Raw genomic sequence first — 18,649 nt, 5'->3', positions numbered from 1 at the left:
ACATTTTGTGTTTTTATATGCTTAATTTCATTTACCTACCCTGATTTTTTCATTCATGTCTCCATTACTGATCTGTTGCTTTTGACACAAGTCTTGTCAAATTTTGGCTAATTTAAAAATCTGTTTCAGTTGCCAGAACTTTTGACTATTTTTTGTGTATATTGTATTTAACCCTACTTCCAACCTGCTTTCAGGTGTTTGCACCATTCTTAAATAAGTTCATACATTTACATTGTATGTCTGTAACCATTTTGCTCTTTTGTTTTGATGTTCATTGAATTTCAAAGATGATGTTTAGCTTCATAGCATTCTTTTTTTAATGCTTTTCCTTCTGTATGTCTATATACATATACATATGATATATATTACATATGTGTGTGTGTGTGTGTGTGTGTGTGTGTGTATATATATATATATATATATATATATATATATATATATATATATATATATATATATATGGTTCTACCTGACTTCATCGACACGCCGGAACATCGACAGCGAAATCGGAAGCCGCAGAAGAGCGAAAGTGCAGAAGACCGACGCGACGGGACCCAGAAGATCGACAGTGCAGAAGACCGACCCGACGGATGAAAGCACCGACGCTGAGGATGCCGAAATGGGAAAAGGCTGTGTAAGTATGCGGTAGTGACGGACGTTAGGGTGCGAGTAAGGTAAGTGTGGATAGGGGTGGGTTAAGTGAGTTAGGGTTAGGGAGCGGGTCAGGTAAGTGTGCGGTAGTGAATGTGTTTGGGTTAGGGGCGGGATAAGTGAGTTAGGGTTAGGGAGCGGGTCAGGTAAGTGTGCGGTAGTGATTGTGTTTGGGTTAGGGGCGGGATAAGTGAGTTAGGGTTAGGGAGCGGGTCAGGTAAGTGTGCGGTAGTGACGGACCTTAGGGTTAGGGTTTGGGTCAGGGTTGTAGGTAGTTGTGTATGTGAGGTTTAGTGTGGGTTTGCAGGGATTTTGGTGTGCTTGTGTTGTGTATGTGGTTTTTGGATGGGGAATGTGTTTTGTTTGTTGATTGTGGTGTGTGAAGTGTATAAGGTTTGGTGTTTGTGTACCGTCGGTTATTTCGTTGTCGGGTATGTGAATTTTCGTGTTTTGGTACTGTCGGTTATGTGGTTTCGGTGATTGCGTTGTCGGTGTTTTGGTGTTTCGGTGAAGTCAGGTAGAACCATTTATATATATATAAAATTTGTTCTCTTTATATTTTCCACAATCTCTTCAAAAATGTAAACATAATATATGGATGAAAGTCCAAATATTTCATTTCTCTTGCATGTTGACAGTACTTTTTTAATTCCAGTTTGATTAACACTTGAGCTGGACTTTTTTCTTAAAGAATTTATTTAGTTTTTTATTTAACATTTCCTCTCAAATTTATTTGCTCTGATCTAATTTTAATAGTTCTTGTGTGGCTTGTTTTTACATTTTTTCTCCTCTACTTTCATTTTTATAACTAAGAGTAGGGAACTGCTATTGGTTCTTATTAATGCTTCCATTTTTGTATGTGGCCATTCTTTCGTTTTCAGCTATTACAAAATATGTGACAGAATTATCATTTTTGGTACAATGTACACATTTAAAATTTTGACTATGACCATAAGCATTGGCATTGTTCAAATCATTCTTTTTTTATAATGCTCAGCAATTCATTCACATCTATTTATCTTGTTTTATGCAGAGTACCTAATTTTCACTTTCCACATATAGCTGGACTAGTTTTAGTGCACTCATGTTCAAACATTAAAATAAACCTAATATTACTATTATCCCATATCTGTTACATGACATACTTTTATTGATTAACATGTCCTGTCTTTCTGTCCTTTTATAGCCAATTCAACTCAGATTCTTTTTAGCAAGATATAGGCATACATATAACTTCTGTTGATACAGACAACCGCATTTAACAGTTTATACATCTCATCAATGCATAGTATTTCAATGACATTATATAATTCATTGTTTTAATTATTCAGGAATGGAGATTACTTTTTTATTTTTGCCTTTGATCCTAATTCTGTCTAAAGCAGCTGTTCTTTCTTGGATGATTTTTAAGTATTACATAATCTTTGATTGTTATTGCTCTTTCTTTCACTACTAAGAATATAATTTTCATCAGTATATTGGAAGAAATCTTCATCCCTAAATTATATTTGAAGCTTTAAAATTCTAGATAATATTTCCATTGTTTTAATCTGCTCAACTTCTGCCTTTTTATTTAGTCAGTTTTATACATTCATCAAACCATTATCCTATTAATGTGGGATATCATCAACCCGCTTAACATTTTCTGACATTTCTCTGTTGAAACTAAAAGTATACTATCCATCTATTTGCATTGTATCGTATGCCTTTTCCACTTAACAAATGCTCATTTGAATTTGCTTCTCTTATAACATTTTAGATTGAAACTTCAATGGACTTTGTAAGTTCCAGAGAGTTATTTAATGTTTTTTGAACCCTGTACTTGTAACTCAGTTACCTCTCCTTTGATTCTATCATAATCAAATAAATATGATACTTTCTGTTTTTACTAAATGGAACATTCCTTGTTTGCTCTACAGACACTGGAACACGTATGTGGTGTACTACATTTCAATGCACCTACAGAGATTTTCCATTTACAAGAGTTTTTGAACTGGCATGACCCCTGTTTTATGAGTTATTAAGTTAGTAATGCTATATTTAGTGTTAATATGTCCATATGTATGACTCCAAGATAATAAGAAACAGGCTTAGAATATATGGATGTTGACCACAGATGGTACAGTACACAGGATGCATGTCTGCTACTACTGTTCTTATAGGTTCATAGGTAGGTACTAGGCTATTGGCCCTAGGGCATAACTAAGCCTTGCCAAAAATTTTTTTTGCTTACGCTTCCCTCCCAAGTGGTTTAGTTTCCTGCTCCCCTGTCTAGCAGGGCCACTGAAGTGATTCCTGGGGTGAATTTCCTGTTTCCCATTCACTCATCATGATTCCTCTTGAAGACCGCTAATGAGGAGCTCTGCCTCACATTTATGGGGACCTTATTACAGAGCAAGGAAAGTCTCTGGGACATGAATCTGTCCATCCAACAAGTCCTGTTTATTGTTGATGTCAGGTTTAAGTCCCTTGCGCAAGTAGCTCTGGTGGATTGGGTTTTCCTTAGGTGGAGCATTTCTAGCAATTTGGGGTTTGACATAGTCTTGTATGTCAGGCAGAGATCACCTCTGAGTAGCTGGTATGCGACCGAGTACAGTCTCAGTTTTTTTAGCCTCATGGCATAGGGTAACTGTTTGAGGCCCATTATCCTCTTTGTGAGGTACTTTAGAGGCCTCTCCAGTTGTTGCAGATGTCTTGTTAGGTACATCCCGAACAGGGCATTATATTCATTAATGGGTTTAATGAGTGATGAGTACAGTTGGACAATAACATCCTTATTCCTGGATGCAAACCCTTTTGTGATAAGGTGGGCCATGTAGAAGGATTTTCTAACCACTTTTGCAATATGGTTGTCGAAGGAGAGGTTACTATCCACCTGAGTCCCTAGGTCTCTTATCACACTCTCCGTGGTACGTGGGCTACCAGCTATGTTCATAGGTACTTGTTTTTTTTCCCAAAGGCGATGATGATGCACTTTTTGGCATTTAGCTTGAGGCCGTGGTTTTGGCACCATGTATCTGTATCCGTAAGACCCTTTTGAAGGATGTCTACATCAGTAAGGGTCGCAATTATGGCACCCAGTTTGCAGTCATCTGCGAACTTTATTAGCCATAGTCCCTCCATGCTTGCTTGTACCTCTGAGAAGTTGATACCGAACAGGAGGGGTCCCAGGACTGAGCCCTGTGGTACACCACTAGTCACAGGTTTGGAGTTGGATCTAGTGTTTCCTATTCTCAGTGACTGAGTTCTTTCCATGAGCCAGTTAGCAACCCATCTTGTAACATAGAGGTTTATATTTAGGTTGGTGAGTTTGTCAATAATTCCCAAGTGGGGAATGGTATTGAAGGCCTTTGCGAGATCAAGGTATGCTGTGTGAACCACCTTTCCCCTCGTCTATTGCTTTAGTGACCATTTCGAAAAAGTCAACCAGATTTAGGAGACAAGACCTTCCCTTTACAAACCCAAACTGGGTGAGGTCAAGGGTTTGTATGTTCCCAATGTCTTTGTTTATAAGTTCCATGAGGATGCGCTCCATGGCCTTGTAGACGAGACTCATCAGACTGATGAGGCAGTAATTCCTGGAGTCAGTGGTGTCACCTCCTTTGTAGAGTGGTATAACTCTTGCCCTGTGCCACTCTGTGGGCACATAGCCTGAGGTGAGGCTGTGGTAAACATGGTATTAAGGTGAGGGATTAATTTGTTTTGGAGTTCATGTAGCACGCAGCCTGGGATGCTGTCTGGTCCCATGGATGCTGTGTTTTTTGCCTTGGAAAGTGCTATTTTCACCTGAGTGTCTGTGATTTTAGGGGCAGCACAATCTTCTGGTATGGAAATGGGCCCTTTGGGGGGTGAGGGTGGGGTGAAGTTTGCACTGATCCTATCTACCAGTATATTGGCGATGTCAGTTGGTTCAGTGAATTTTGAACCATTATGCTGTAGCTCAGAGCAGATCTGAGAGTTGCTATTTAGGTTTTTGACATAGCTAGAAAATACTTTGTGATTGTCTTTGGTGTCTGTTGCGATTTTTCTTTCAAAGCTCGCCTCAGAGTTTATGAAGGTTCTTAGCTTTTTGCTAAGGTTGGTCAGGGAGCCCCTCCATTCCTGGGTTTTTACTCTTTTTTGCAATAATTTCTTCCTTCTATTATAGACCTTATTTATGGCCGGGGTCCACCAGACTGGTTTCCACTTTTTGGAGGAGTGGGTCTTGGTCTTGTTTGGGATAGCACAGTCCATGCACTCATGCAGGTACTTGTAGAGCAAAGATATCTGTCAGAATCTTAGACTGACATACCATCATGTTTTGTTTTTTTTTTTTGTTTTGTTTTGTTTTCTCTCTCTCTCTCTCTCTCTCTCTCTCTGTCCTTTTTTCAGTTAAGTAATTACAACCCGTGTCTTATACTGACTGCACACAAAATTTCCTTTAAACATCCAGAAGCTTCTTCACTAAATACCACTGAATTTAAAGACTAAAGACATGCCAACTTTAAGATACTCGGTGATAAAATATCAAAATTCACTTATGGATACACCTCCACTGACCTTGAAACATCAGTAAGATTCATTAAGGATTTCTATACCAATATAGAAAACTGCATAGAACTAACTGCCCTTCCAAAGCCAAGTATCATGAGAAGTTCAAAAACAAATTAATCTGTTGGTCCACCACCGTTACATAAGCTATACACCAAAAAAGAAACTCCTTAAATTATTTAGAAGATCCAAAACACCTATTTTCAAAGATGATATTGAAAGAATCAAAAGTATCACCAATATATATATATATATATATATATATATATATATATATATATATATGGATCTACCTGACTACGTCGAGACTTCAGAAGAGCGAAAACGACTTCAACGACGCCAGAAGATCGACAAGGCAGAAGACCGACGGAGGAAGACACCGACGCTGAGAACACTGAGATGGGGAAAGGATGTGTAAGTATGCGGTAGTGACGGACGTTAGGGTGCGAGTAAGGTAAGTGTGCGATGTTGACGGTGTGTAGGGATAGGGGTGGGATAAGTGAGTTAGGGTTAGGGCGCGGGTTAGGTAAGGGTGCGAGTAAGGTAAGTGTGCAATGTTGGCGGTGTGTAGGGATAGGGGTGGGATAAGTGAGTTAGGGTTAGGGCATGGGTTAGGTAAGGGTGCAGTAGTGATAGTTTTTGGGTTAGGGACGGGTTAAGTGAGTTAGGGTTAGGGCGCAGGTTAGGTGAGTGTGCGATAGTGACGGACCTTAGGGTAAGGGTTTGGGTTAGGGTTGTAGATAGTTGTGTATGTATGGGTTACTGTTGGTTTGTAAGGATTTTGGTGTGCTTGTGTTGTGTGTGTGGGTTTTGGATAGGGGATTTGTTTTGTTTGTTGTTATGATGTGTCGAGTGTATGAGGTGTCGTGTTTGTGAACTGTCGATTATGTGGTGTCGGTGAAGTCGTTTTCGCTCTTTTGATGTTTCGATGTTGTCAGGTAGATCCATATATATATATATATATATACATATATATATATATATATATATATATATATTTATATCTATATATATATATATATATATATATATATATATATATATATATATATATATATACTGGCTTGTGAAGTCAAATATAGTTATAAATCCTTTTTATCTATGCCAGAAAACTGAAAAACAGTACCTATATTCCTCATTATACCACCCTGACTTGCCCACAGTCTCCATCCTATATTATGAACAGCCTGCCACAAGTCGCACTACTAAACTGCCCTATGATGCTGGACACTTGCTAAGAAAATCAATGTATATGGTCAAGAGAGGTCAGCAGCAATTTTCTAAATGACACCTGATGAATGGCCATGGCTTATAAAAGTGCCATTAAAAGATATGGTCATGTCTCCCAGTGGCACTTTTTGTGGAAGGGTACCAGCTAGGAATTGAAGATCTTCCTATATGTGCTCAATAAGACCACCAGAAATGCCAGTTTGGGGACTCTGTTGAGGGCCACCACTATAAAGTCGATGCCTGCTACACACTCACCATAGTGATGTCTAATGACACTGGCCATTTCTCACTCTAATGAGCTCTGCAGAAACTGCTACACTGTCATGCAGAGGTGAAACATCTTAGCCAGTGAGAAGAAAAAGAGGTCATAGTAAAGGCATCTGTGATGTATTCTGGGACTCTGCCCATGCTACTGACGCATATATATGTATCCTGCATAGTGCATTATATGTTTTAGGCATGTTACTGAGAAATATAGTTTATTCTAGAGCTGTGGAGATCATACAGTAGAATCATCCTCTATATTAGAGGAGAGGAAGTAAAAGCTTTCTAGGCACAAGGGAAAATATGACTTATTTCCTTTCTGTAATAAATGCATTAGGTATCTGACAGCAACATGCATGATTGTCACCCTGGACAGGTAAGTCTGAGTATGTTTAGATGTAGAAATATTAGTAGCATCATTTGAATGTTAGTCAAAGTACAAGGAATGCAAGTGTGCGCGTGTGTGCGTGTGTGCGTGTGTGTGTGTGTGTGTGTGTGTGTGTGTGTGTGTGTGTGTGTGTGTGTGTGTGTGTGTGTGTGTTCAAAAAAAGTTCAAAAACATGAATCCAAAACCACTGAACACACTTTAAAAAAAGCGCTTTCATTGGTAAAGCGCTTTCGTTAAAGTATGTTAAAAAAAAAAAACACTAAATCTACTTGAATGCAAGGAGGCAAGCCCCCCTGCACCCCCCCACACCCCCTACTTTAATATTCTCACTCCGAGGTTGCACTACAGTGAGGAAAAGGGAATTTTCCCTTACCGCACCGTAGTACGACCAGAACAAGCATACTTACGTGAAAGTGCTGCTTCGGTGAACAGTACTTTTGAGCAGGTATGCTCACCAAATTAGGATTCGGTAAAAGATGCAGTTGAGCATCTGTACAGATCCCATAAATACATGCATACATACAAGGAAAGAAAATAGCTACATCTACCTCAAAAAAGTTGTACAGTCCCTCCTTCTTCCTACAGGCATCATTTTCTTCCTTATTTCATTCATGTATATTTCTGTAATTGCTGCCTCCTGTTCGATACTCTCATTGCCACCCCTTTTTATAGACAAAAGTCACATTTGATCAGCACAGTAGAACGTTTAAAGTGCAGGTGCATGCCTCTACTGTGTTCATTAATTGTTTTCTTCTGAATCCTAGCCACAAATTGTAGATTCTCCTTTTTCACTGTAGATAATGCTACTAGTGTGAGTGGGTTTACTAATTTGTTCTGAACTTCTGGCCAAAGCTGATAGTTTCAGTTTGTTCTTTGATAAAGACCTGGGTCAGTTTGCATGATGATATGTACTTGCTGAAGACATTCTGTGGTATAGTTCAACATGTTTACGAATGCCATCCATCATTCTTTACAACAATATTTTCTATCAAACTCTAAACAGGTTTATTTAAGGGCTTTCTTTGTGCACTTCTTTAGAACAAAGAAATTATTCATGATGTGAATAAAATGTTTTTGGAGTACGTGCAGTCAGTGAATATTGGAGGGACAGTCTGAAATGAACAGCACAATGCATTAAGCAAAATTGTGCAATAAACAACTGCACACTTTATGAAGCCTATTCAGAGATACATGTAAACCTATCAAAATTGTGCAATTGACATCATATACTAATGGACATATAATGATATGGAAATGAGCAACATTACGATAAAGAATTTAGGTAAAATATATGAGGGTAAACTATATGCAAATGTATGTGTTGTACTGACAATCCCTGCTATGGGGACCTTCTAATATTTATCAGGGGGCACAGTGGGTGTATCGCAGCCCTCCAAGAATACTACATCCGTTCCTTTGGGTTATACTGCAGCATATGGAGAAGCATAAGTGGTTATCAAGGACCACAGAGGAAAGAAACAATACTGCCTGGTGATCCTACAAAACACATTTTCTAAGGTTCTATGGGCTATTTTTTACAGCCACATCACTATGAAGCTCCTGCCTGGTCTACCTGGAGAAGCATGTATCAGTTGGAAGGGTTTCCACTTTGTCAGATTCCAGGTTGTATGCAACATGTAGAATATTATATGCAATAAGTCTTTACACTGTTCAGGCACTTCCCGTAATCGCCACTTGTGGCACAGATTCGACTGGCATGCATTCAGTCTTTACCTGCATTGTTCGGGTGGAAAGAAATCACATGACAACATCTTACTTACAATGCTGGCTATGCCCTGGAGCTAATGGCTTATGACTCTGATAAGCAATGCATAATAGATCAGGGCTGAGATACAATACAACATCACATTGTTGTAGACTGACAACATCAGCTAGCACATGTTCAGACTGATGTAGGCCAGCTTCCATTGCCTAGAGCCCACTGATGACATTCTGTAGTATACTTATAAACTTGTAGATAGATATTTCCTGTCTGTATAATTATGTACAACATGTTGGCATACAAGCAGATAGAGAAGGGAATTGCCACTGAAGGTCCAGATAAACCAAAAACGGTAGTGGAGGAGGCACTAAGTGAGGAGTCATAGGGTGAAGGGGCTGTATGAGAAGACCATGCAAGGCAGAAATGGGGAAAATAGTGGTGGCATTGATGAGGAGACAGTGCCTGGTTTGAGTTCAATTAGATACAACAAAGCTTAAAATGAATGTGTGCAATGCTACACCCAGGCAATGATGTAGAGTGCATTCATTGGGCATGCTGTGCATAAAACATTACCTAATTCATGTAAAACAGCAGTGAGGGCAGGGCAGTGTACAGCTTTCATCATATGTGTAGATGAGAAGAAGCACAGTGACAGGAACCAGCAATGGGCAAAGTGGTGGGAGAGTAAACTATGAATGTGGAAATGGGTGTATGATATGAGCAGGAGATTGTAGAATCTGAGTATGTTATGTACTGAGGGGGTGGGTAAACAGCAGTAGCAGATACTTGCTCAGAAGAGGTTCAAGGTGGAACCTTTACTGCAGATCAAATGTGGTTGGACTCTGTGTACGTCAGTGTGTGTAACTGGTGTTTTGGGACCTCTGATGAGAACAATGCAATCCCTAGCCATGGATGTGTCCCATCTGCAGAATGCTAGACAAAGGCAGACCATGAGATTATAAGCTCAGGGCTGTGCCATATGTCTGACAACAATGCAGTCCATTACTGCACTTCAGGTACACCACCTGTGAGTAGTGAGGGAGAGGAAGTAGTGCCTAGCAGTATATGACCTTGACTTTCCTGAAATGTGGTGTGAAGCAGGTGACTAGTGGGCACAAGAATGGGTTCAATCTTAAAATGTGGAGGGAGATCTCATTATGGTGGTAGTTAGGGTACATGTGCCTGTCAAACACACCAGTCAACTGGACAATACCCACTTTTATGTCATCCTACAGACTATGCAGTACACCTGTCACATCTAGGGATGATAGGCATGACCTTTCCTATCATGGGTTCTGGAGAGATGGTTTTACAAGCAAAAAAGTAATTTCACTAGACATGGGTAGTATTGAACATTTGATAGTTACTGTTACAGACAGTGTCACTATGCCCTCAGACTGTTCCCTTGTAAGGCTGCCATCATTGTCAGTTTCCAGTGGATTACTGACATCAAGAATGCCCTGTTCTATGTCTGAAGATCCCATGACTGTAACACCAGTGAATGCTGACAGCTAAATGCTCATGTAGACCACTACTAATGTGCAATAATTCCAATTCCCTGTATTGCATTAATGGTGCAGGTAAGTGCATGACAAAATTGGCATAATGGTTAAGGTCTTTGCCTCACATCCTCAAGGTACAAGGTTCAATCCTGACGTTTGGTCAATGTGTGTATGGAATTTGCATGCTCTCCTTGTGTCTTTGTGGAGTTCTCCTACTTACCAAAAACATGCTGAGTGCTTTCACCTCAAACTCACCTAAGAATGGAATTGTAGTGCCTGTCTGGGGTAGAGTTGTATAGATCAACTACTTTGGGCATCAGCTATGGTACATATTATCCTCTACATAGGAGGACATGGATCACAGACTGTGTGACATGTCAGGACTACTTGGTGGTATAAAAACTGGCTCTAGATGATGTGGTTGAGTTGACTAATGTCACAAAAAAAAAGGTATGGATATTTGCCATGGACTTATACTAATGGTGGGAGGGGCCTATTGGCTAGTGTGTGCCCATTATAAAGCCTGGGTCAATCCACTACAGACTGGTTGTTGGCCAGTTGCCCATCCTAGGTTACCTGGAATAACTCTTGAGCAAAAGCTGGAGGTAAACCAATCAGCCTGCCAAACATGAACTAAGGATTGCTACACATAATATAGGTTCAATGACAGGATGGAGGTTTGGAAGTGGATGACATAATAGTAAGAAGGTGGCTGGACATCCTCTGTATCCAGGAGACAAGATGGAAGGGCAGGGCAGCAAAGTCATTTGTACGGGAATCTAGAGTCTACTACTCAGGAGGAAAACAGACTAGATTTGGTATGGGACTTTTGAAGGGAGGCTTCAGAAGATAGTGAGGAATGCTATCAGAATTAATGACAGACTCATGGCAATCAGAATCCAGTGTAAAGATAGAGCGGCATTCATAATTTCAGCCTATGCCCAATAGTAGGGTTGTGATAGCAAGGAAAAGAGCACATTAAAGCATCAGGTGCAGGACCTACAAGATAAATAAGGCCAGCAAGAGTTGGTTTTGATAATGGAGAACCTGAATGCACATATTGGGACAGATAGAACAGGATATGAGGACTGCCTGGGTCCACATGGGTGGGGCCCCTACATTTTTAATCATTTTGCCCTTTATGGATGGAGTAACAGGAGAAAGGAAGGAGAGGCCATTCTAGACTTCTGTCCACCAAATGGCTTGATGGTTGGTCACATGTGATTCAGCAAGAGAGACAGCCACAAGGTCACATACAAGAGTGGCAAACATACAACTCAGATAGACCTTCTCCTAGTAAGGAAAGAGCAACTGAGTAGAAAAAGAGATTGTAAAGTGATACCAAGTGAAACAGCCAGCCCATAGTTTAATCCATTGCTTGTCCCAATCATCTGCAAGCAATGGTCAGAGAAGTCTCTAAGATCAACAGAAACCAGGCTGAAGACCTGCAAGGTAACTGGAGAGAATGCATAAGAGTTCAAGGAAATACTCTGGGCTTGAGCACTTCAGGATGAAAAGGAAATAGGTAGATTTGAAGAAAAATAGCAGCATCTCAAAACAGTATGTATGCGAGCTACAGAACACAAATGCCACTTAGTCAGAAAATAGGGCATATAAAGAAAGTTTGTGGGGGAATGTAAAAGTACTGTAAGTTATCAAAAGAAAGAAATAAAGAATGCTGGAAAAAAGTGTGAGATAGAAAAGATAGACCAGGCTAAGTAGAAGTATTGATTTGCTAACAAAGGAGCTAAGAGAGCAGTTGTAATAGTGAAGAGCAAGGCATCAGAGGCACTCTACCAACTTCTGGAAAGTGACTCTACATGGCAAAATAAACTCAATCAGGTTGCAAGTCAAAGACAGAAAGATAAAGAAGATAGTCATTAGGCACCCTTCATAAGTGATGCCAGCAACAACCTGCTCACCAGTCCACAAGACATCAAATGCAGATAGAAGCTTCTAAATGAAGAAAATCCCACAGAAGCTTTTCTGCCCCAGACACAGCCTGCAATGAAAGAAGAAGAACAGCCCACCCTAGAATAAGTAAGAACAAACTCTAAAGAAAATGAAATAAGGGAAACCAGCATTCTCAGATGAGGTCACAGCTGTTATGATCAAGACATTTGGTGGGATAGGGTAGAAACAGCTCCTGAGGGCACTCATAGTGTATGGAGAGAAAGGTGTATCACAGCTGACTAAAGAATAAGCATAGTAGTTCCCATGTAAAGAACAAAGGAGACATTCATAACTGTTGGCAGTATAGAGGTACCAAATTCCTGTCACACTACATGAAATTTCTGGAGAGGAAGATGAATACACTGGGTAATATAAAACAAGGTGGGAGATGAGAAATTTGAATTCAGATCAGGATACAGCACAATCAACCCAATGTTTGCAGTAAGACACATAGATGAGAAGAAGCTGGAGATGAAGAAGAAATCCAGCTGGACATTCCTAGACTTGGAGAAAGCATATGACAAGGTCCCAAGAAAGCTGACTTGGAAAGTCCCAAAATATTTCAGTCCCAGACACATTGGTTAAATTGGTACAGACTATGTACTAGGAACCAAAGGCAAAAGTGCTGACAGCGTTCACACTCAGAGATGGGCTCCAAGTAGGAGTGTATGTGTACCAGGAGGATTCAGCTCTGAGTCTACTGCTGTTCATACTAGTGATGCACTACCTTAATAAACAGTTTGGAAGGGACAGATCAACAAAGCTGCTGTATGCAGATGATGATGTGGTATTACAAGCAGACTCTAAAGAAGGACTTCAGCAAAGGATAGGATAAGATTACATAATTGCATTGAGAAAGAGTTTTGTAACTCAAAAGCTTTGCTGTGTTTTATTATTTTACTCATTAAAATAGTGTTTGGCATTGAGCTCTTGTCATTTTATCTTGGATATTCTTGCTGCTTTGTCTTCAAGAGCTCTTTGGACACCAGGACTGGTTGGTTTTGTGTGATATCTGAAGAAGCAGTGAGTTACATTAAAATGGAAAATAGTGGAAACTGTTAACGGCTTAAAGTACCTTGGAAGGGTGGTTGAGCAGAAGGGGTGTCTGAATGAGGAGGTCAAAGCTAGAATCACAAGGGCTGCAGCAAGCTGGCACAGAGTGTCTGGTGTAGTATATGACAGAGGAATGCCAAAGAAGCTGAAAAGTAAGGTGTAGAAAACAGTGGTGCAATCAATAATACAGTATGAGAGAGAAACTTGGGAAGTGAAGGCAGAGCAGTTGAGGAAGCAAGAGGTGATGTAGATGAAGTGTCTGAGATAGATGGTAGGATACACACTATGGACAGACAAAGAAATGAGGACATTAGTGAAGAATCCTAAGTAGCTGAAACTGCAGAAAAAGTCAAAGAGAATAGCCTACAGTGGTATAAGGACTTGTGTGCAGGAAAGCAGAAGACAATCCTGTGAAGAAGATTTGGGACAGACAGGAAGAAGGCAAGATGAAGTGTGAGCATCTAGCAAAAAGATGGATAAATTGTCTGACAGAAGAACTGTGACAGTCAGCATGAGTGTCAAAGAATGGAAGAGACTGGCATTACATCGAGAAAGATTGTGACAGATGACATGATACCCTGACCCCATGTAGAAAATGTGAAAAAGAGGTTGAGGATGGTAATGCTACAGATAGAGGCTATGCAGAGAATGTCAGCAAATGTATCTCACATGGTATGTCTTTGTTCCTCCATTCTAACTGTGCCTGTGGAAGGGAAATTATATTGCTGAGCATCCCTGATCTCATGTGTTATAGAAACAAGGAAATCAATGTGATGCATCCCAAAGAGAGACACAGAATTGCGCATCCAGTTCAACTCCTACATATAAGCCTATGACAGGGATCAGACTCCTTTCAGTCTCTTCAGACAGACAATAGGAAGTCCTCCATGGGGGTGATGATGGTCTGTGATGGCAGGCCCCCTGGATATGGCCACCTTCTCCTGTGCAACAGTGTGTTCCATGTTCCAAGCATGCAGGATCATGTCAGTTATCCTACAATGGAATCAATGAACTGCCCTGTTCTGGCCACTGACCACATTAATATGTGTACCAGCTCATACTACACACGCTCAGAAAAGGCATGGTTGCTCTTGTTTATGCTCAGTATCTGCCACCTATGCCCACAAGGGATCTTCAGTAGTACTCCAGTCTCTGCTTTGGATTAGTTCTTGAGGAGATTCCTTTCCTATGGCATCATGTATCTACCTTTAAATGTGGGCATACAGCTATGGCCAGTGGGCAGGCACAAAATATATTTATAGCATCATCTATACAGGTCATTCACTTGTGGGAATTGTAGTACAGGGCATTTCCCCTTTGCACTTCATTGTATTGTTACATGTTCCCTGCTTCTGCGTGGTTTTCAATCTATTTCTCAGACCTTTAGGACAACACTCAAGGCCAATGGTTATCTGGCTTTGCAGATGGCTGTAAACTGAGTGTTGTTATTCGATCTTCCACTGACTCACAAATGGTCCATCATGGATTAGACCATGTTAACAACTGATTCAAAGACAATGATTTCAAACTAAAACAAACAAAAAAATATGCAACATAGTTCATTTTCATCAACAAAACATTTTCCATACTATATAGGTAACATACCTATAACTAGGAATTTCACCCTGGGGATCACTTCAGTGGCCTTGCTTGACAGGGGCACTGGGGACTAACTTTGGGGGGTATGATGCCAGGGAATCTTCTTGGGCTAGGCATATATAGGCTCCAGGGCTGTTAGCCTAGAGCACACCTATGACTCTATGAACCTTCTAATCAGCCATCATTGTAGAGGACCTATTCATTCATTTTGATAATTCCTTTTCTTTTAACCATCACATCTCCTCTAGTGTTCAAAAAGCCTTTGGTTTGGCTCGTGTAATTTTCACATACATTTCATCTATGTATTCTTCTTTACTTGTGTCTCTTCAGACCTATTATTGAATATAATGCCTCTTTTGACATGTATTTATCTTAATATCCCTCAAGTTCAGAGACCTCAGAGATTATTGACTAAAAAGAAAAGTGTCCTTAAAAAATCTTAGTTATCCACCTATCTCTGTAGTCAATATCTTACAGACTCCTCCTTGAAGGTAAATGTCTACCTTTTCCAGTCATGAAACATTCAAAACTCTTTGACCACCTATTCTGTTTCTTAAATGCTCAGTAAAAAGAATTGAACCTTCATCAGAAAAATAGCAGATACTGGAATGATAATAGATGCATATCGTAATGTATCCCCCACGTGTAACAAATGTGTAGCAGAGAAGTATGTTTGCTTCAAGATAAAACTAGATAATTAGATGTGCAGCCTCATAATCACACTTGGTCTATTTTATGTTGCTCTCCTAGAGGCTGGAGAGAATTTTCATATATAGGTTATTGGTTAGGCTTTCAGTGATCTGCAGACTGTTTGCATGGTACATACCAAATATTCAGTCCTAACCAACAGAGATATCTTTTTAGTTTTGTTTTAATTTTTCCTATTTGCTGATCAGGGAAGGCTGTTCAGGGCAACTGTCTCATTTTGGCAGTGACTAGGTAACATTGTTTGCTTAAATTTCATGTTGAGAGTCTCACAGCTGGCAAATGAAGATAGACAGAATAAAACTGTGTGTGCTAAGCACAGGAAGCAGCTCATTAACAGCTCGGAGCTTTGGTCCTCTGTGCTAACCGCCAGACATCCAGACTGCAACATCGTTAGTATCCAACTCACTATTCCTGAAATCTTTAGGTGACGTGATGAGTACCACATTAACAACTGTTTTATTATACAGTTCTGGACCTTATAGTTTAGTAATTATACTACTGAGGCAATTTAAGGTAGATGTTTATGAACTGCACATTAAAACAAAAGGTTAAAAATGCCAAGAAAGACCCAGTTAAGCTAGATTTTTCACTGTGTGAATACCATAAACTTGTTCTAGTGGAGGCAATTTGGGTATATGCAAGCAACCCCTTAAGAACTTACCTGTGTTTCAGCTACATGGCTTCTGAATGGCCACAACTGTTCACGTCTTACTTTTTAAGTCTTAAATGGTAATGGTAATTCATGGCAAAAAAGCTGAGGCCTACTGTAGACATGCCAGGCTTTACATTTTTTCTGAGCTCATCGGTACAGCATAAGTGGATTTTTGGTTATACTTTGGCAACAATAAGCATAAGATCGAGCCTGATGTCCATAATCATTAGGGTGTTTGCACATTGTCCCTAAATGGCCTTAAGCACTGCGCTTCCAAAGTATAGCCAAGCAAGCTCATAAAAAGGGTGATACATGGCATATCTACAGTTGTAAAATTTGGTTTTATTGGCTTGAATGCAAAAGTAAAGACTGGCAATGCTCCAATAGCTTTAGTCAACCCAAACTATTTCTCTAATTATTTTTACACTGTATCTTATTAAAGTGAATCTTTTGTTTTCAGAACAGATACTTATCTATCATTACTAGACATGGCATTACTATTCTAGATTTAATTATTTATTTTAGTAACTTCTGCCTTCTAGAAAAATTGAAAAATGGAGAAAAATGGGTGCAACAAATCATCTTCCCAGATGACTGTGCACATTTTCGGGGCAAGAGAAACAGAGTTTAGAGAAATATGAGTGTATGTCATGTCTGCTTATAGCTGTGGCTCTAAGAAGACATGACATATGAGTGTATGTCATGTCTGCTTAAAGCCACAAATATAAGTAAGTGACAGGCAGACAGCATTAAACATTTTAAAGCTTATAAGTTTTAAAGACTACATTTTTCATACATTTGTTTGCAAATGCATTGATATTAGTTATGTGAAATAAAAAAGCACTATTATTCAAAGCTGATGTGACTGCTTTTACACAGAAGATAAATAGTAGCCAAGTTATCTTGTGACAGGTCCCAAGGTATCACTATTGCTTCCTGATTATGAAGAGAGGAATCGATGGTTCTAATTAACACAACCTGTTATTTTGCATCACAGGCTAATCGCCAGTTATAGCCAACTACTCTGCAAGAGAGTACAAGAAAAACGATATTTTGTTCTGTTTGTTTTGAACAGGACTGTGCAAGAAGAGATGCCTGAGCAGCAGAACACACAGATGTCAAAGATTATAGGACCTGGAACTTGATAACTAGTGTTGAAGGTAGCAATGCTAGTGCTGTTCCATTTTTAAAATGATTATTTTTCTTTGTGCTCAAGCTAGTTCATTTCCAAGGGTTGGTGCTGAGTAATACATTGTATTGATACTGAATTCGTTTTGGGGCTATGATGACTGAAGTAATGAATGAATCAGTTCAGAATTTATGAAATATTGAAAAAAAAAGGGCATCTATAACAGGTACCCATGATTTTATGACTGCATTTCAAACTTTGAAATTAAACTTACAAAAAAGGCTTCATTTGAGAACACTACAAAAGTGCAGTATCACAAGAAATCAAGTCAGAGTTCTGAAACGGATTTCAGCACTTAATTTTTAAAGTACCTGATTAAAGTAGCTCAGGAAGGGCTTTGATATCATAATTTTATTTTGAAATTTTGTTTCCCATAGGTATTCGATATATTTGGAGTCTCATTTTAAGATCAGACTTAGATTACTATTATGTGAGGCACTGGTGCTCGCAGCATGTCTTTGTGTACAGTTAAGCAGATTTTTTGATTGTTAGGAAACAATACACATCAGTATATCTACTTTGTTTTACACTATACTAGTTCATAAACTGATATTTTTATATTTTGATAAACTACGGTCCATGGAAGATTATTTTAGTATAGATAGAGAAGACAAAATAAGTAAAATAATACCAGATGTGTGTCTAAGAGGATAGATAACAATAAGGTTAGATGATATATTTGCATTTAGATTATGCAGCTGAATAATTTATTTATGGATAGGATATTGAGATGGCATCATTTTTGACAATGTACACACTTCGCCAGATGCCAAAAGATAGTTGTGGATAGCACAGTGTGCCAAATGAAGATGATGGCAAAATGGTGGCAGATGCAATTCCATAATGGATGTAATGACAAGCACAACTATTAATTTCTTCAGCATAGGATAATTGCAGACTCTGCATATGCATGCTAGATTCCAAATCCCAATAAGTGCATCCAAACAATGACAACAAAATGTAACAGACTAGTATACCAACAATTTTATGAAAGCATTCGACAGAGGCCATATATGCTGCAGATATTTCTAATAAATTACAAAGCAATCTTGCTGATTCCACAAATTTGTACTAAAAAACATGCAAGCTACAGTTAATGCATTACAGCACACTGGGGTTCTACAGACTATACTAGAAGAGGATCTAAAAAGCTGTCCTAGAAAGCAGCCAACAAGGCACCAAGCCAGGCTACTGTTAAGCTGGCTGT

This window comes from Protopterus annectens, chromosome 3.part0, assembly GCF_019279795.1.
Source record: "Protopterus annectens isolate FY-2018-M chromosome 3.part0, PAN1.0, whole genome shotgun sequence".
Lineage (NCBI taxonomy): Eukaryota > Metazoa > Chordata > Ceratodontiformes > Protopteridae > Protopterus > Protopterus annectens.
Note: the sequence above shows the minus strand (reverse complement) of the source record.